Source organism: Brassica napus, chromosome C7, assembly GCF_020379485.1.
Source record: "Brassica napus cultivar Da-Ae chromosome C7, Da-Ae, whole genome shotgun sequence".
NCBI lineage: Eukaryota > Viridiplantae > Streptophyta > Magnoliopsida > Brassicales > Brassicaceae > Brassica > Brassica napus.
In genome coordinates, this window is record NC_063450.1 from 28,172,076 (window position 1) to 28,184,743 (window position 12,668).

Here is a 12,668-nt window from a genome sequence, read left to right on the forward strand (position 1 = left end):
TATGTCGCATTGTGCTATGAATGTGTGAGCATCGCGAAATATGGTTGGCCACCAGAATCCTGCTTGAAGGATTTTTGATACCGTTTTAAAGGTCGCAAAATTCCCAGCATAACCAGATCCATTGCATTGGAACAAAATATCGTGTATCTTAGTTTCGGCGACGCAGCGTCTATACATCCCGCCAGAGCAGTGTTTGTAGAGATATGGTTCGTCCCAGTGATATCTCCTAACTTCTCTTAAAAACTTCTTCCTTGTATAGCCTCTCAACTCTTCGGGTTCTATGTCAGCAGCTAAATAGTTTACCATATCAGCGTATCAAGGTCTGCTCTTTGAACATTCCCCGACCGTGTGCACTTCCTGATGCAGACTTTCATCTACGGGGGAATCACGGTCTGGGTACAGCTCGTTGTAAGCGACATTAACTTTTATATCGAAGGTGAGGGCTGGATTCGTCTTTTTGCTTAGATCATCTGAAGTGTCGATCGACATACTACCGTCGTCATCAATCGACCTGGTACTCTCGTAATCGATCGACATGGCATCGTTGTCTTCGATCGACAGGTCCTCGGAAGTGAGACATACATTCCCGATGAATGAATCCGTTTGGTAAACGTTTCAGTTGGTAAGAAATCATCGATAGGGACATCATTTTCTATTCTTATCCGGGAAAGATGATCTGCAACTCCATTTTCTACTCCTTTTTTATCTTTAATCTCGATGTCGAATTCTTGAAGTAGAAGGATCCATCGCAGGAGTCGTGGTTTCGCATCTTTCTTTTGCATTAAATATTTAATTGCAGGGTGGTCAGTATGGACGATGACTCGCGAACCGACCAGGTATTGGCGAAACCTTTCAAATGCATAAACTACAGCAAGTAGTTCTTTTTCTGTTGTTGCGTAATTCCTTTGTGCCTCGTCGAGTGTTCGACTAGGCATAGTAAACTGCATGTAGCTTTTTGTCTTTTCTTTGGCCTAGAACTGCTCCTATAGCGAAATCGCTCGCATCGCACATGATTTCGAAAAAAAGATTCCAGTCAGGTGCTTGTTGATGGGGGCATTTATAAAGGTTTTCTTTATTTCCTCAAAATACTTTACGCAGTCTGGTGTGAAGTCGAATTTAACTTCTTTACAGAGGAGGGAAGTGAGAGGTCTAGCGATTTTGCTAAAATCTTGTATGAACCTCCTGTAAAATCCGGCATGTCCGAGAAAAATTCTCATGTCTTTTACGTTTGTGGGTGCCGGCAGACCGGTCATTACTTCAATTTTTGTCTGAACTACTTCTATACCAGCAGCAGAGACTTTATGTCCTAGGACGATTCCATCGTTAATCATAAAGTGGCATTTTTTCCAATTTAGAACGAGGTTCCTTTCTTCACATCTTGCCAAAAATTTACATAGGTTATCGAGACAATTTTTGAAACTGGATCCATATACTGAAAAATCGTCCATAAATACTTCCATGAAATCTTCTATCATATCAGTAAAGATCGACATCATGCATCGTTGGAAGGTGGCAGATGCATTACAAAAACCGAATGGCATTCTGCGGTACGCGAATGTTCCATAAGGGCATGTAAAGGTGGTCGTTTCTTGATCGTCATGATGTATAGGGATTTGGAAAAATCCAGAGTATCCTTCAAGAAAACAGTAGTATTGGTGATTTGCCAATCTTTCCAACATTTGATCAATGAAGGGTAAAGGAAAATGATCTTTTCTGGTGGCAGCGTTTAGCTTCCTATAATCGATACACATTCGATGTCCAGTGACAGTTCGCGTGGGAATGAGTTCGTCCTTGTCATTCTTCACTACAGTGATTCCGCCCTTTTTTGGTACGACATGCATGGGGCTAACTCAAGTGCTATCTGAAATTGGGTAAATGACTCCGGCATCTAGAAGTTTAATTATTTCCTTTTTAACAACTTCTTTCAAGTTCGGGTTCAGTAGCCTTTGGTGTTCCACTGACGATTTCGAACCATCTTCTAGGTGAATCCGGTGCATGCACAGATATGGAGAAATCCCAGGAATATCCTCGAGAGAGTATCCGAGGGCTTTCCTATATTTGCGTAGTTTATTTAATAACAGCGCTAGTTCTCCATTGGTCAAGTTGGCGTTCACGATTACGGGGTAGAAAGTTTTATAGAGAAAAGCATATTTGAGTCCAGCGGGTAGCTGTTTTAACGCAATCTTTGGTGCCTTTTCGGGATCCCATTCCTCCAAGGAGGATGGTTGTCGGTCGACAGCTTTCATTAAATATCGATCGATGTTGATTTCTGAAGTGTCATCCTCTACGTCATCAACGTTCGCTATTTCCATACTTGCGTCCATTAATCGTGTGTATTCCTCAGCTCTATTGTCGACACTAAATGTTTCTTCTTCACTAGATGTGAGTACTTTCTCCAGGGGATCATCTGAGCACAGGTTTATGAAAGATTCTTCAGTCAATTCACAGATATCATCCACATAGGAAGTCTGTTTATCGATTAAAGGTCGTCTTATCAGCTTAATCATGTCGAAGGTCATCGGAATGTTTCCAATGTTTAGACATATTCTACCCTCATTGACATCGATTATCGCTCCTGTTGTAGCTAGAAATGGTCTACCCAAAATGAGGGGATCCTTTGGTTCATTTTGGTATTTCAGCACCATGAAGTCTGTTGGGACGTGACAATCGTTAATCCTTATCGGCACGTCGTCAAGCACTCCCTCAGGTAATCTAACGGATCTATCGGCCAGAACCAAAGTTATTTTGGTAGGTTTGAACTTATCGTATCCTAGGGATATCGCGACAGAATCGGCATGGGGTTCACGCTAGAACCTAGGTCACAAAGGGATCGAGGAAAACTTTTATTCCGTATATTGCAATCCAAAACAAAGCAGCCCGGATCGGGTCTCTTGATCGGAGTTTCGCCTTGGATTATTGCACTTACCTCCTCTGAAACCATCATGACGCTGCGCTCAGCGGCTGGAAAGCTGTTGGATACCATGTATTTTACATATTTTTTATTGAAGTGATACTTTTATGGCATCACTCAATGGCATCTCCAACGTGATCTTATCGAATGCTTTCTTGCAGATCGCTTTATCTAATTCTCGCTTAGTTTGCGTCTCGTTAGGAGGGAAGGGTGATAAAGTTCTATACACTCTTTCCATGACTGGTTCAGCAGGAGTTGAGCATCGATCGACATTGTTTCCACATCGTCGATCGATATTTACCGTAGCGTGTCGATCGACGTTGGTTCTCTTTTGTCGATCGATTTCCACATCTTCTTCCAACTCTTCTTCTTCCTCCTCGAGGTCGATGGCTGCTTCCTCAGTGTTGGGCAGCTCTTTCTCTCAAGGTGTTTTTGACTCGGTATTGGGATCATCGAGGATTATTGGGTGTGACCTATTTTCACCGGTTTCCTCAACTACAGCATGTTTTTCTGCGTTGTTAATTTCTATTGTGCTCGGAATTAGACGTTTTCTGTTTCTTAGTAACACGGCATTAACCTAACGTTTCGGGTTCGCATCAGTCCGCCCAGGGAGACGTCCTGCCTCTCTTTTGATGGCGGTTACGTTTTCCGCGACTTGACCGTCCAGTCTCCTAATGTGTTCACTTAAGGCATCGAACTTCCTCATTAGCTCACTGTATATTATGTCTATTTTTCCGTTCAGGTCAGTGGGTAATTTGCGATTTCCCGTGAAAGCTTGGTTTAATATAAACTTTTCTCTGCCTCGGCGTGCGCCAACAGTAGCATCGTAATTTTGGGTAAATCTATCGGGGTTAGGGATAGGGTACCTATCTTTTAAGGTCGAATTATCTACGAAGTCTACTCGTTGTTCTAATTCAGAAAGGGTATCATCGTCAATTTGGTATATCCCAAACTTGTTTTGTCCCTCCAGAGCCGAATGAAGCGAATCTAGATATTCTTTGATTTTGACTAAAGGTGACTCATCCATTGAGTCAACTCTTGTGGGAACCGAAATTCGCACTATCGATTTCCGTTTAAATAGGGAAACTAGGAAAAACCCTAATTTCCCAGATGTCCCGGATATCTGCTAACACCACACGCCAAGCAATCAGAACACAATAATGACAACGATAAAATAAGAAATCGAAAAGAGAGCATAGTAGATCTTATTCCGAATTCGCGCTTGAGCGTTACAACAAGGTAAGAGCCTGGGCTACGAGAGCTGTCGGCGAGATTCCTAGTTCTGAACCCTAAGACGGCAATAACCTAGTCGAGTCGCAGCTCGAATAACAAAAACGGAAATATGCCTAATTGCTCTAAGTGCTAAGTTTGCTCTGAGAAAAGTCCCCTCTCATGCCTCTCGCCTAACATTCCTTATATACTGGCTCCTACGTCGGTTTACGATTTTCCCCTTCTGCCCTTAAGCCGACATAGCATAAAAATGGAGATATTCCATTTTTTCCGATCTTCGTAATTATCTTCAAAATTTTGTATTTATCCGCGGAAACTTGACATTTATCTTTCCTTGTGAACCAAGCGTAAACCGCCACGCGGCTCACGGGCTGTTGGTTAAGAAATCGTAAGGTGGGCCTCGAGTCATGTCTTAGGTCCCTTTGGGCCGTCTTCTGACTCGAAGCGTTTATTACGGCTTCTTTCGATAAAGAACGAAGTTTCCACGGTTTTTACGGTAAAGTTTGATCGATAACTTAGAATGGCGGGGAAAGTGAAATGGCTTCACTAAGGTCTTCGGGAGATAGCTTCGGCTCGAGCTCGGTCGCTACGTAGCGACCGACCGGAACACGCGTGCGGTCGCTGTGTAGCGACCCTTTCCGAGCTCTTGTCCGATGACTCGCGTTCGGTCGCTGCGTATCGACCTTTTTCGGAGATTTGGACGTTAACTTCGTCGCAACCGGTTTCGACCCCAACAGTTAGCCCCCCAGCTCGTTGGGAGCGTGGATTTCTAGTGAGATCCCAATGCGCGGTATGGCGAGTTCGGACGAGATTGGTGTATTTGGGCGAAGTTAGTGTCCAAAAATTCGTAAGTAAATAGTAATTTCTCATGCCTATAAGAAGGCAGGTAATTTCTTCACAATCTTTACACTTACTCATTCTCATAGAGAGGTTTCTTGAAAAATTCTTTCTTCTTTCTCTTTCTCTCTATCATTTCTTTCTTGATAAAAAAAGAAAAACACGAGATGTCGAGTAAGAAGAGGAGTTCGAAGAAAGGGTCCTTGCCCGCGAACGTTTCTGAAGAGCTTCGTGTGCCAAAGATGGAATTCGTTCCTCATTCGGTAGACCCGGCCGAGAACGAGGCATGGTGGGTGGCTTGTTACGGTTCGATCACGCCTCCCAAAGAAAAATCGTTCCCGGTCATGAACCATTGCCCGGTGGAGGTAGGTGCACCAAGTAGGAGCACTAGTGAATTCCTCGAGGTCATGCGGTCGTTCTACCATATTTTGGATGCGGTGGAGTTCAGGGTTCCTCGTCAAGGAGAGCGCGCTAGTAGTCCCCCGGAGGGTTACATTACCTGTTACGAAGCATTCGTAGTGCACTGTCGTTTGTGGTTCCCGATCCCCAAAATTATTGTCCGTGTGTTGGATAGTTTCGGGGTGGAGATAAGCCAACTGAATCCTCTTGGCATCCAGCACCTCATTGGAGTCCTGATCCTGAGCTACGAGCATGGTCTCTCCCTCACCGTCGATCACTTCGAAGTGCTTCTTCGGTTACAGATCATCAAGGATACGGACACGTACAGGCTGGTTCCTCGGAACTTCATGTCAGTGGTAAAGGGGTTTACTTCTAACTTCAACTCGTGGAAGAAGTTTTTCTTCTTTCTTCGTGTAGACGCCGCGTCCGTTGAGGAGAGTTGTATCCCATTGTTCTGGAGGTTACCGAACGATCGTCCCTTCATCAATCCTCTTGCTCCGTTTCCTGAGGACATTATTGCGGTGAGGAATCTGCTCAGGAACGGTCCTTTTTTCTGGACTTCCTTTACGCCGAAGAGAGTTCGAAAGGCGCTGAGGTTTGTGCATCCTAGTCCTGCTTTGGGCGGAGAAACAAGGAGTGATTCCGAGCCTGATGACCAAGGTCCCGACGCCGCTCCCACGATTGCGACGGGGCTGAACTCTTCAAAGGGGAAAGATATTGACCTCGGTGACCTGGAGTTTTCGGTGGACGATTGCATGCCTCCAGAATGGGATCTGGACCTTGCTTTCAGCGATGGAAGCGGAACGAGCGAGGTCCCTATTCCGGACTTCGATGATTTCTTCGCTGGTCTTCCGTCGGTCTTCGATGCTCCTCCGGCTACGAGCGAGTCGGGGAGGCCGAAGGGAGGCCGAAAGTCGTCGCGGAAGGATCTCGTATCATCAACAGGGTATAAGCTTTAAGAATTTTGACGATCTTTATTTTATTTTTATTTGTTTGCTTATAACGTGTCAATCGGTTTTATAGGGCTTGAACTTGCTTGATCGGCCATTGAGGCGAGCCATAGACAGGCTATGATCTATCGCTTTAAAGCGGAGAAGGCGGAAAATGATCATGCCAGGGCTGTTCGTAGGGCGGAACGGAAGGGCAAGAGGGAAATTGCCGAGGTGATGAAGACTCGCGCTTCTCAATTCCAGGTTGAGTACGGGAATCTCAAGGATGCTTTCAACTCGCTGGGTGACTTCCGTGAGTGTCGCGGCTCAGTCGGGAGCCTTTGGAAGACGCGGGCGGATGACTACGTTTTCGAGAGGAAGATGGAGTTAATGAAGGGTGGCATGAAGAATCATGCTCACGCTGAGACACTCATTCCTCTGATCGATGGGAAGATTCAGAGATTCTGGGATCCGATCCCGGTTTCTCCTGATACCGTAGAAACCACGACGGATTTTGCCCGTGACGATGAGGAAGTGAACTATCCCGCGGATGCATTCGGAGCTTCCTTGTCCAGGAATTTTAACTTTGATCTGTGAGCGTTTTGACAGGAAGAAGTTTTTCCCTTATTTAGCATTTTGCGGCCGAGTGTGGACTTTGTTCATATATGTCCGGCCGAGTGTGGCCTTCGAACTTTGTATGGGCCTGTTTTGGCCATTTTTATCGGGACTGGCAGTTGGTGGCTTTGAACCCCTACCGCTATGCGGTTTATATAGTGGATATTTGTTTGAGTTACTTTGTTTCGAGTGGGTTTGAAGTAAACATGAGTTGTCGTCTCATATTTAACTTCGTTGAGGCGTTCAATCTGTTGGTTTGTTCGAGACGTGAGTTTTCGTAAAAATTATTTATTCTTACGATCTTTCGGGAACGTTGAGATATGAACGGAGAGACATGTTTTAGGATCTCGTATCGTTTAGATATCATGTCTTTGAGATGTCTGAGACCAATGCGATGGGTTTAGGGCAAGACATAGGTTTACTCTCGGTTTTAAGGTTTGTGCGGTGACTAGCCGGCTATCGGTTTTCCTGTTGCGATTTCTACCTGATTTGTACCGATTTAAAGCCCGCGATAGGATCTCGGCTTATATGACTTGTATGGTACGAATAGAGCATCTTTCCAGAGACAATTTTTAAGCCAACTGGAAGTGCTAGACCAAAATTTCAGATTTTTTTTTGTAGCGCGCTTTCGTCCTTGTGTTGGACGTTCGAAGATCAAAAGAGTGATCAAGTTGCGTTTGTTTAAGACGGCTGATGTGTTCGTCGGGGCCAATCGATGAATGGAGTGTAAGATTTTTGGTGGTCGCGTTCGGACAATTTGTTCGTATCGTCTTGACTTTTAACTTGGTGACGTCTCGCAGTTATTTCGAAGACTATACGTATATTTTTGGTGCTGAAGCGAGAATGTTTTCCGATTTTGGGCCGTACGAGGCTGCTGACAAGAGTATTAACGTTTGTAGATTTTTTAAACGTGTTCCGAGACTTTTGCGTTAATTGAAGCGCAAGTGTCTTAAAAAGGAGCGACGCATATTGTAGTAAAAATGTTCGAAATCTCTAAAAAACTCGATTACAATAACGCATCTTTTCCTATGTGGGAGTATACGAGTATACGCACTCACTCCCCCCCCTTTTTAGAGAGGGGGATAGCTGAACTCGTCTTTCGACGAGCTGCCTACGTACCTCTTTCGAGGATCGAGCCATCTCGTAGTTCTATTTTATGCCGACAACGTTTTTACTCGGTGATTGTCGCCGTGCTGACCGCCTTGATAGTGATGACCGTGCCCGGGTCAGCATTCTCTTTTGGAAGTTCCGGTTGAGTCATAGTGGTGGCTTCGGACTCGTGCTGAGTTTCGACACCCGAAGCGTTTGCGTCAGCGGACGATGTTAAATCGTCTTTTCTTGAAACGTTTTTGGTCAAGGATTAATCTATCTTCATGCGTTTGCGATTTGCCGTTGCAGAGGTCGTCATCTGCCTTAACTTGTGCTCCACGAGGAAGCACAGTCGCGACTGTTTCTGACATCCCCAGATAGCTTCGACTCCGTTTGGGGTCGGGAATTTGACACCCAGGTGGTACGTCGATGGAACGGCTTGCACAGCGTTGAGCCATGGGGTTCCCATGATCACGTTGTAGATGGCAGGATGATCGACTACCGCGAATTCGACGATTTTTATGATCTCCTTGGCCATGACTGGTAGCTGAATCGACCCGAGGGTCATCGATACTTCGCCTGAAAAGCCTGTTAGCGGTTTCGGCGTTGGAGTTACTTCTCCGAGTTCGATGCTCATCCGATTGAGAGTGTCGCGGAAGATTACATTGACCGTGCTTCCCATGTCAATGAGTACTCTTCCGACTTCCAGATCTCGTATGACGAGGTCTATGACGAGCAGATCGCAGTGAGGTTGATCGATCCCGCCGGCTTCCTCCTTCGTGAAGGTGATTGAGCAATTCTGATCATCTCGGGTAGGCGACCATGTAGGCCAGTTTCCGCTCGACTCCGCCTTCCGCTGGTAAGCCTTGATGGCCGAAACCGTATCGTTGCAGAATTGCGATCCTCCGATGATCATGTTGACTCTGCGACGATTGTTATCGTTCCCCTTGTCGTCTAGCCTCCTGCCGCGTTTATCCCCAGATTGATTTCTTTGAGGAGATCTCTCCGCGGGAGGATTTCTGTCTGGCTTCGAAGGGCGATCGGTTTCCAGGATAAGATCTTTCACGCTAGTCACTTCCGAGAGCTCTCGAGCTAGTAGCTTCGCGGCCAGCCTTGCTCCCAAGACTTTGCAGTTAGTCGTGGAGTGTCCTCGGGACTGGTGGAACTCGCAGAAGGTGTTTTCATCATATCCTTGATTGCTGGTCCACGTATTACCCGTGGTTCGGCCCTGGTCCGAGCCGATCGCGTAATTATGCGCTCCTTGGAGATCTTCCCCTCGTGATGGACGTACTTGTCATTACGAGGGTTCTTCTTCTTCGTTTTTGGATCTACATCTTTCGAGGATGGTCTCGCCGACTTATGTTTTTGGGATAAGACTTTCGTTTCTTCCTCGATCATGATGTAGTCCGTCACCTTGTGGAGGGCGTCCTAGATCGTCCGCGGTTTGTCGAGGGATATCCATTTTCTGAATTTCGACTTGTACCAGAGCACCTTTCTGAGCGCATCAATGGCCACCTTGTCGCTTATCCCGCTGACCCTGGACATTACCAACTTGAATCGGATGAAGAAGTCGCGGAGGGGTTCGTCTTCCCTCTGGGACAGACTCCAGAGATCGACATCGGAAGTTTCTCTATCTATGAACATAGAGTATTGCTTGAGAAATTCCGATGCGAGCTGTCGGAAACGTCCGATAGAGTTTCGCTTAAGGCGTGCGAACCATTCGAGGGCTGCTCCTTCTAGATTCTCGACGAACAGGCGGCAGTAGCCGGCGTCTATTTCACCGTCCTTCAGCCTCGCTCTTCCCATCGTGATGTGGAAAGGCTGAAGGTGCGCTCTCGGATCGGTCGTACCATCATACTTCGGTACTTTAATTTTTCCTGGATCGGAGACCCTCATATCTGAGATGCGAGTGGTGAAAGGGGTCTTCCGAGCCCCTTCCAGCAGCCTGTCGATCACGGGGGCCACGCTGGTAGCGTGATGGATTTGAGATTTTACGGCTCTTACTTCTGCCACAGTCTTGGTGATATAGTCACGAAGATCGCGTATATCCGACGTCTCGCTAGCAGATTTTCGTGCTTGTCGGCGTTTACTGCGAGTGAGCTCGGTTTGCTTTTCAACCAGCTCTTCTTCTTCGTTCCAATAGAGGATTTCCTCCTCTTCTGTCATTGGTTTGTCGAACGGACAGCTTTCCCGAGTGAATCGGCTTCTGGTCCTCCTTGGATGTCTGTCGACGTCCTCATCAGTATCGTTGGAGACATAGCTAGGATCCAGGTCGACTTTCTCGACTCCGTTGTCCTCCGAAGCCTTCGCGGGAGGCGGAGGGCTTTCAGAGTTTCCCTTTTCAATGGGAGATTTCTCGCTAGGGTTTTGACCCGAAGGTCGTTCCTGCGCAGCTCCAGGCCTGTCGAGTGGGGTTGCGAAGTCGAGTCTTTTCCCGCGGACTTTAGTGGTTCCGCGGGGGCGGATTGCTCGAGTCCTTGCCGTTAAAGTTTCAACTTGTTTGGTCAAGGTGCTCACGTGCTTATCCTGTTCTGCCGACCTTTTTTCGTCGGTGGCGAACATCTTTTTAAACTCCTCAAGCGCCACGGCGTTAGCTGGTGCGTTGGCCGCAGATACGTCTGCTACGGGAGTGTGGAGATCAGTGCCACTGCTTCAGTTAAGAGGAGTCTGCACGTTATCCGCGTCGTCAGTTGACATGTCTGGTTGAGCGTGATGTGGTTAAGAGTTAGATTGATCCGTACCCCCCCCCCTCCTTCTAGCGCCAAACTGTGGGAACCGAAATTCGCACTGTGGGAACCAAAATTCGCACTGTCGATTTATGTTTAAATAAGGAATCTAGGAAAAACCCTAATTTCCCAGAGGTCCCGGATATCTGCTAATAGCATACGCCAAGCAATCATAACACAATAATGACAAAGATAAAATAAGAAATCGAAAAGAGAGCAAAGTAGATCTTATTCCGAATTCGCGTTTGAGCGTTACAACAAGGTAAGAACCTGGGCTACGAGAGCTGTCGGCGAGATTCCTAGTTCTAAACCCTAAGACGGTAATAACCTAGTTGAGTCGCAGCTCGAATAACAAAAACGGAAATATGCCTAATTGCTCTAAGTGCTAAATTTGCTCTGAGAAAAGTCCCCTCTCATGCCTCTCACCTAAGACTTCTTATATACTGGCTCCTATGTCGGTTTACGCTTCTCCCCTTCTGCCCTTAAGCCGCCATAGCATAAAAATGGAGATATTCCATTTTTTCCAATCTTCGTAGCTATCTTCAAAATTTCGTACTTATCCGCGGAAACTTGACATTTATCTTTCCTTGCGAACCAAGCGTAAACCGCTAAGCGGCTCACGGGCTGTTGGTTAAGAAATCATAAGTTGGGCCTCGAGTCATGTCTTAGGTCCCTTTGGGCCGTCTTCTGACTCGAAGCATTTATTACGGCTTCTTTCGATAAAGAACGAACTTTCCGCGGTTTTTACGGTAAAGTTTGATCGATAACTTGGAATGGCGGGGAAAGTGAAATGGGTTCGCTACGGTCTTCGGGAGATAGCATCGAAGGGTAGGATAGAATGCATGAACTAATGTCGTATCGACGTTTCGGAAGAGCTCGGTTGCTACGCAGCGACCGAGCTTTGGCTCGAGCTCGGTCGCTACGTAGCGACCGAGCGGAACACGCGTTCGGTCGTTCGGTCGCTCGGTCGCTGCGTAGCGACCCTTTTCGAGCTCTTGTCCAATGACTCGCGTTTCCTCCGCAAAGCTTTTCGTAAGGAAGAATCTATTTTGAAAAAAGTATTTGTCGAAGAAGGTTTTTCGTTTTTCTTCTACGGGGGTTTGGACGTTAACTTCGTCGCAACCGTTTTTGACCCCAACAACTCTCCTTTCTCGCTCTACGTTCATCATTTCGTAAGATCTACCCGTAGCTACATTTTTGATCAAACGCTTTGCCTCTTCAGGGTTCCTGGTACTGAAGCTCCCTTAACTGGTTGTGTCAAGCGTGATTTGGTAATGTAAGTTTATACCTCCGTAAAAGGTATTAATGAGTTGTGGCTCTGAATAGCAATGATGGGGACATTCAAGTTGGTAGCTCTTGAATCTCTCCCATGCGTTTCTGAATGATTCACGTGGACCTTGACAGAAAGTGGAGATTTTCTTCCTTACATCCCAGTAGCGCGTCTCATCGAAGAATTGATTGATGAAAGTGCCCCTTATTTCCTTCCAACAGGTCAAAGATCATGTTGATAGGTTGTTTAGCCATTTCCTGGCGTCGCCTTCTAAGGAGAATGGAAAGAGTTTACAGCGATTGTATTCGTCATCCATCATATCTTCTAGATACTCGATGTGATCGTGTGGATGCTCTGAGATGGTCCCACAGAAAGGGTTTTGACGTACCATGAGTAAGTATTCGAGGCTAACCCCGGATTTCTTGGTATCATCTTTTGGTAGTTTAATGGCGGACCTATTGGAATAGGTCCTGCCAGGGTTTAAGTAGTCTTGTAAAGTCAATTTCCATTCATGATCTCTTTTTGAGATCGTATTTATTTGAACAGGGATTGCAGTCCCCTGTTCATTCACAATTTGGTTATTTGTGTTGCTTAGTTGACCTTTAGGTTCTCCTAGGACTACTTCCTCATTAGCGTTATTGGTAAGAGAAAACTTACCTGCT

General features: G+C 46.2%; 1 non-coding gene across 1 annotated transcript; it reads left to right on the forward strand.

Moving 5' to 3' along the window:
* Positions 1 to 12,059: 12,059 nt before the first annotated feature.
* On the forward strand, positions 12,060 to 12,166 carry LOC125590922. The gene has a single exon (XR_007326921.1). It is a non-coding gene; the product is annotated as a small nucleolar RNA R71 (small nucleolar RNA).
* The last annotated feature ends 502 nt before the right edge of the window (positions 12,167 to 12,668 follow it).